Source organism: Miscanthus floridulus, chromosome 17 (assembly GCF_019320115.1).
Source record: "Miscanthus floridulus cultivar M001 chromosome 17, ASM1932011v1, whole genome shotgun sequence".
In the NCBI taxonomy this organism is placed as follows: domain Eukaryota; kingdom Viridiplantae; phylum Streptophyta; class Magnoliopsida; order Poales; family Poaceae; genus Miscanthus; species Miscanthus floridulus.
Genome location: NC_089596.1, coordinates 50,091,132 through 50,098,889, shown reverse-complemented (window position 1 = coordinate 50,098,889; position 7,758 = coordinate 50,091,132). Strand labels below are relative to the sequence as shown.

The 7,758-nt window shown below is 40.8% G+C and overlaps 1 long non-coding RNA gene across 2 annotated transcripts; it reads left to right on the top strand.

Annotated features, from left to right (window-relative positions):
* Positions 1–528: 528 nt before the first annotated feature.
* Positions 529–5,060, top strand: LOC136518469 (uncharacterized). 2 transcript variants are annotated; one of them, XR_010774515.1, is made up of 3 exons: positions 529–718; positions 2,196–3,017; positions 4,734–5,060. It is a non-coding gene; the product is annotated as an uncharacterized lncRNA (long non-coding RNA). The 2 variants fall into 2 exon arrangements; XR_010774514.1 differs by having other exon boundaries at positions 529–841.
* The last annotated feature ends 2,698 nt before the right edge of the window (positions 5,061–7,758 follow it).

Here is a 7,758-nt window from a genome sequence, read left to right as displayed (position 1 = left end):
AAAACCCTAAACTCATTAGAAAAGTAGCTTTTCACCTTGTAATATGTGGATGAAATTTCAGAAATAATCTAATGGTACTTATTTGATGTCACAAATGTTGGTATCTTTTTTCTATAGACTGGGTTAAATTTAAATTTATAATACTGGTTCTATAAAACTCTTTTCTTAAATATTAATGTATGGGGGTAAAATAATATATTATAAAAATACTATAGTAACCTTTTAGCAACAAACTCATTTTAAAAACATTGAAACCCTTTTTTTACCATGTAACTGTATTTTATTTGTGAGTCCGTGAGGGAACCAAAAATAATTTTAACAGGCGGTCAGGCGCCAAGATTTGGGCAAGCCACTGCGATGAACCCGCCACATACACAAATTTTCAAGTTAGAATGACATTTCTGTCCAACATGTCAAGTACACTTGATGCTGCATCCGAGGGTAAATCTGTAAACTCGGCGATGCATTGTGTACGTCCCCTCGGTCCCCGAATCCTAATCGATTCCCCTGGAGCGTTCCCATCTGTCGCCGACCCCCACAGCCACAGCCCACTCTACCCTTCGCAGATCGCAGCAGCCGCCGCCGCCGCACAGGTTGTTCACAGCAACTGCCGCCGCCGACTCGCAACTAGCGCCGCTGCCTCGTGATTGCAGGCGCCGACGATGCCCACTCCGCCGGTCTTCCCCGCCGATGAGCCGTCGTGGCCGCCCCTTCGCAGGTGCCGACGCTGCCCACTCCACCCATCTTCCCCGCCGACGAACCCACTACACCTTCCTCCTCGCTCTCCCACTCGTACGATGCCCTCGGCTACAGACCAGATCAACACCATGCCTCCTAGTCGGTATGTAGGAGCAAGCACACTGCACACGGCAACCAGCACGTAAATTCATGTCAAGTGCTCGTGTGTGGTGATATCCTTGTGATTTTTGCCTTTCTAGTATCCTGTCCTGCCTTTTACCACCATATTCTGCCTAGCGTAGCGCGCAGTTAGGGTTCTGGTAGTTGATTAGTGAGGCCTGAAAGGGTTAACCTGTACTTGAAATGAATGGGTCCTAGTTCTTGAAATTTCTTTGGGCTTTGGTGCTGCTCCACTCTTTAGATTTTTAATGATCTGTTTGATTAGGGTCTGGTTGGGTCCTCAGGCGACACATTTCATTGTTCGCATCCTGTAGTCTACAGTAAATTTGAGGTACATATGTGGGCTGTGATGTGGCTAGTGTTGTTGATATGTGCTCTTGTGATTTTCCATATTGAGGTCGAACAGAAAGGATATGATTTTTTCAGAATTGATATTGTCTTGTCTATTAAATTTGGCTGAGGCACTGAGAATTGTGATCCGCTTAAATTCTAGTGACTTTGAAACATGTCCAGTCCATGCTTGCCTGTTAGTTTTTTGTTGCAATACAAGAGTCTGTTGTCCTTGCTTTCTGCTGCCTGACCTCAAACATCAAAGTCCATGGTTAATTTCTTTTATGCATATACAGAGTTGCCAACCAGTGAATATGTAATAGTGAGGGCTCAAACAATGCTGGGAAGAATGATAAGGAACAATCATGTTTTGTTGCAGTTTATATCTCTGAAACAGATGCGTGATGGAGTTCTGTATGCAGCTTTGCAGTGTCTAGGAGTAGTTCTGTTTTAGTCTAAATCTGATGTTTGTCTGGTGTAATGTCCTTGGTGGAGACCCCTGTTGAGGTGCGGGGTTGTTTTGGTCTGACACTTTATAGCCCAACTTCTAGGAGTTTTTGGTAGTTTGATCCAGGCATCTGTTCCCTTTGTGACCATTTGCTTGGATCAGTTTATATTCTGGCATTCGTCATTACTTTCATTGCGTATGAAACTGTGAACTCGATGTAATTTCGTTGCTTTGGTAATGAAATTTGGTTTTACTGTTGTGGAAAAAAATGTCTCTGAAATAGATGTGAGGAGTAAGGACTAGTTCACTGCTAAAAGTAATTATTTGTCTCGAAATTTCTGCTCTTTGTATATGTTGAAATCAATAAACTCTGCAGCTTAAGTGGCCAGCTATAAATGTAAATTGAATGACGCCAACTTTATCCTTGTTAACTGTTCTGCTAGTTGACACAGTGCTGGTCTTTACTGCATTATTCTTTTATGTTTATAGTTCTATTTGAGGTTTTTCTTGTCCAAAATATATGTGAATGGTACCTGATCTTCGTTGCTTGGGTGATCAGTGGGTAGGAATTTGTCAGGATGGGAAGCAGATCGGAGAGCATGCTCTCAAGAAGGACAAAGCGAGTTGATCCTCTTTGAGGACTGTGGAAGTATGAGGGAGCACTGGCAAGCACTACTGGACTTGTAAGCTCTTTGCTTCTCTGAACTCTGAACATTTTTTTCCTCTGAACTCTGTAAGCACTACTGGAGTCCTTGAACAATAAGTGGTTTCTAGCTAAAGTAACTAGACCTATGTTCATTCTATTGAAACTAGACCCTTGCTTGTAATATTGATCTCATGGGGTATTCTAGTTTTTGTGGATATCTAGTTACTAATGGTGCTAAAGATGGTATATTGGTGCACTCCGATTGGTATCACGCTTCAAAGGTCCATCTCTTATACCTTAGCATCATTTGGTAGAAATTGTATCATATATTTCCTATCTAAGCATATGTGCAAAGCTACAATCTAAACTCTTAGCACATATGTAGGGGGAGTAATTACTACCATTTGGAGTTCATGAAACTTGTCCATATTCTTTTACACATGGTAGATATGTTTGGACAAGCAACGTGAATTCAATTAAATCTCAATTTATATCTTTGTGAAAGGGTTGTTATCAATTACCAAAAAGGGGGAGATTGAAAGCCCTAGTTTGATTTTGGTTAATTGATGAAACCCTAAGTGCTAACCTAGTTTATCAAAGTGATTAAGAGATAGCTAGCATTACTCCAAGTGATGAAGCAATGGATATGATCATGATGATGGTGATGGCATGGTGATGATCAAATGCTTAAACTTGGAAAAGAAGAAAGAGAAAAACAAAAGGTTCAAGGCAAAGGTAAAATTGTAGGAGCCATATTGTTTTAGTGATCGATACACTTAGCGAGTGTGATCACATTTAGGATCGATAGCCATACTATTAAGAGGGGTGGAACTCATATCGAAATGCGGTTATCAAAGTGCCACTAGATGCTCTAACTCATTGCATATGCATTTAGGATCTAGTGAAGTGCTAACACCTTTGAAAATGTTTGTGACAATATGCTAACACATGTGCACAAGGTGATACACTTGGTGGTTGGCATATTTGAGCAAGGGTTAGAAACTTCACCAGCGGAGTGTCCGCCCATAGAGTGCAGATAGTCCGACGGTGCCACCGACGCCATAGACAGAAAAGGAGAAGGTCACTGTAAGTGACCGGACGCTGGTCTCGGTTGGACTGGCGTATCCGGTCAGTGGCAGCAGAGGACGTGTGTTTCGGTCTTTGATGGAACGCTGGCGCTAAAAGCAACCAGACACTGGCAGAGTGCGTTCGATCAGTGTTGACGTACGCTGACGTAGGGCATATAGAAGAGAAGTTGAGTGATCGGACGATGGGTGAGTCCGGTCGAGCATGACCGGACGCGTCCGGTCGTGAAATGTCGCGTTTGGAACCTTACTGGAAACGACCGGATGCTGAGATCCAATGCCCGGTCACTTTCTAACTAACGCGTCCGGTCAACCCCCACTGCATGAACTAGATCAAGGTCAAGTTATCGGCTCTACCTTAGGATATCAGCCTTTGGTAGATTAATTAAGTTACTGATATTGCTTATTGCTTTCATTGTTTATCTAATTACGGGAATATCATTCTGCCCGATTGGGATTAATCTAGATCGACCTTATATCTTATTTAGCCCATCGTTTGTTAATCTAAATTGATCTAATCTACACCTTAAATGATGAGTTATATTTTATCGGCTGTTTTATGTCAATCCTGATCGTGCATAGCGTGCGGTTAAGGCGTGTTGCGTTTTCAGTAGATTTATTGGCTAGCAAGAATCGTTCCTTGGCCCGTTATCATGGCCTGCGTGATTCTGCCTCACACCCCACTATTAGCACCATGGAGTGAGGAACGTTATCTAGTAGATCTATTCCTGATAAGGCATGACTTTAACTGTGCGCTATGCTTGAATCGGTTGTTTTAGCTGATATCGATCGCTTTCACGAATAGTTCGCATCATAAGACCATTAAAGTAAAGATATGTTGAAAGATATGTTAGCCCTATGATCTTATTATTGTATTACGTCATGCATGATTCTGCCTCATGCCCCACTGATATTAGTAATGAGTTAGGGTCGTCAAGTCTATTATTATTTCTACGGCCTGCATGATTCTGTCTCATGTCCCATTGGTCATAGTGATAGATGAGATCTAACATGTTCATTAGATTTATTTTTATTAAATGGTTAAATGATGTTGAATTGTTTCTTTATATAAAAGGGGTTCGGTTACTTATAATCATTGGCTCAGCACAAACCGATCATTGTTGACATCTTATTGCCATTGATTAATATCTGTTCGATCAATGATATTTGCCTTGAATGATAACTGATTCTTCTTATACAACCCAATGAGCTTTAATCGATTTATTCTCATGAATATGGTAAAATCGATTATTTAGTTAATCTCCTTTCATATTGGCTCTCATAGCCGCACATTCAGGACTATCTAACAACACTGGCAAGTTTCGCCCTTAATTACTGATGAACTTTCTCTCCTTGTCAATTATAGGGTCAAATTGACTAGCACGTCTTGGGTGGAGTGTACAGGATCGACCACCCTTGCGCTGAAGCTAGACGAATCTGCTCCATCGAGCGAACCCTTTCGGCTTGCTGCGTGTGTCCTCGACACGGGACAAAAATTCTGTGTCGACAACAATAACCGTTTCACCATGATGAATCCACACTATGTAGTCCTCAACAAATTCTCGCATAATCAAATGTGATCTGATGATAGTCATATCTACCCATACCATATGGTTCTTGCAATCTTTACAGGGATAAATAATTGTATCTTTATTCTTTATCAATGTCGTTGCTTGCTTCTTTGCGGTTTCAATTAATTAATGGCTACTTATTTGGATATATATAAAAATGAATCAAATTAATAATTACTTCAGAATAATTGTATATACTTCAGATATATATGAATATAAATAAAATATAATTACATGAAGCATACAAACACACCATGGTAGAGAAAAATTAATTAATGACCTATTTATCCATAAATAATTAAAATACATATTTGTTGATTACAATAAACAATTTTAAAGACAATAATTATATTTTACCCAATATCTTTCATGCAAACCTTATTCCAATTTCATCAAACACAAATTTACAAAAACAAAATTAATAAAAAAACCAAACCCTAGATTTAGATCTACATGCACATGAAATATCCGTAAAACTAACTAATTATTCACTAAAATCAAAAAACATGGACCAAATAAGGTTATGATCTTGTTCTCCTACCTAATTTACCCTAGTACATTCAAAACTTAGGTCTAATTTGCTTCATAAGTAGCTCAAGCACCATAGAAGAGAGAGAAAAACAAAACTCTAATTACTCACTAACTAACCATTAAAACTTTAAAAAAAGTGTGGAATAGCATTTTCTTACCTTCTACAACCTCTCCACCAAAGGATTTGAGACCAAAATTTTCGCCCCTTTGTAGAGCAATTTTTGGAAGATGCCCAAGGCCTCTCTACCTTTCTTTCACAGGTTGGAGTGAGTGATCCGAGGAGGAAGAAAGTGCTGCAGGTTTTTTATATGTGGGTCATTTGCAATCACCAGCCGCCCCTATAAATAGAAACATCGAGGGCGGCTGGTGAGTGAACCGCTCCTATAAATTAGACCTATTTGTAGGGGCGGCTTATATCACCAGTCGCCCCTGCTATTCCATTTGTAGGGGTGGCTGGTTTCTGGGCTCACGAGTACGCCACTGTAAGGGTGGCTCCATCACCCGCCGCCCCTACAAAAAATTTGTTCCGTTGCTATAAATCATTTTTCACGTAGTGTCAGACTGAACTACCTACAAAGGCAGCTAGAGCTATAAGTAACTAAGTTATCTATACATGTAATTTTAGTTTATCATAAGATTGTCCTAATGATAGAAAATTGCATCTAGCCTCCTGATGTATAAATTAAAAGGTGAATGGTAAATAGATCCTATTGAAAAAATATATATAATCAGTCTTCTTATCAAGGACAGTATATATAAACCAAATATGCAAGAAATAATCTGTTATTTCTTTCTTTGAATAATTTAATATACTTTTGAGAAAATAGCATAATAAAGGTAACAGACAAAACATATGTACAACTAGAAGTTCAAGCTAAAATGCCAGTACACATAAAACTGAATGTACACTACAACTGAACATCCAAACGCCGATTCTGCGCGCCGAGGGCACTGCCTCAGCTACTGTTGCTGTGGAGATCCACTGCCGCCGAGGAGGATGTCACCTGTAATGCAGGATCTGGTAGAAAAAAATATTCATAGAAAAAAATGTAGATTAACTAACTAGTCTTTACTGCCAGCGAATGAAAAACACTATACAACTATTTCCTGCTCAAATTGCAAATTGTCAAATGAAAAGAAACTCCCAGTGTGTAATATGTATCATAACCTGTTTGATTTGCTTGTTGGATGGATTGGATGAAACCTTGCCTTGGCATGGAGATTACTTAATGAAGGCGCTCCTGGACTCCCTGCAGATCAGCAAAGCCAATCTCTCCCTGTCTGACTTGGCTTGTAGTTCACTAGGAAGGGCAAACAAAGCAAAGAAGTCAAGAAGCTTCGGTTCCTGCTGTAGTGGTTCAAGTTCAAGGACACAAAAATATAAACAAACCATAAGAAACGAATCGGACAGACTGGTTAATATGTACTAGCAGTACAGAACAAGTTTGCAAAACAATCCTCCTAAGTGCAATCTTCACAAATCGTGTACTACTAATACCTGGTAAACTAAGTTCCAGTAACTTATCTGAGTTTAGTAAGACAGTAACTATCCAGAAAACATAAATATGAAATAAATATGTGCAGAACAGAAAAATATACTGTACTTTTTTTATAGATAAAATGCTACCGGGATTGATCAAAGTATCTTATTTGATTACTACTGCACGTGCATACTGAAACCACGATGGAAACAGATGCCTTGGGATCACGTTATAGCATTACAAAACGAAGAGAAATTTGCATCTCACATTTGAACCCTTCCTTGCATAGCGGCACAGATGCAGTTCCTTCTGCAGCTTTCCTCTATTTTGGCCCTGTCGAGCTTCCTTCTGCAGCGACATGTATGCGGATGTCCAGAAGCTTGCTCACATTTGAACCCTTCCTTGAAAAACAATACTAATGCAACAGGTGCTTGCTTCGACCATTGGGGAGGCCGCCCTCCGGCGCTGCTAAAAGGTAGCTCCCTGGACGTGCCGCTCTGCCTGAACTCCTTCCCATCCGCGGTGCCCGCCGTGAGCGCGCACGACGCCATGCACAGGAGGAAGATTGCCGCCGTGGAGGGGGTGGACGATGAGGTGCTGGAGGCGTGGGAGATGGAGGTGGGAGAAAGATGTGGTCCGCAAAAACGAACGGGTTTTGGTGGTGCGTGAGAGGGCATGGAAGGGGAAAAAGGCGCGACAGCAATGTTTTGGCGGTGGAGGAGATTGGGAAGGGCGCGAGCGACGTGATTGGGAGAGGGAACGCACGGGGCTGCTGTTTTGCGAGAAGCGCGTGATCCAAAACGGCAGA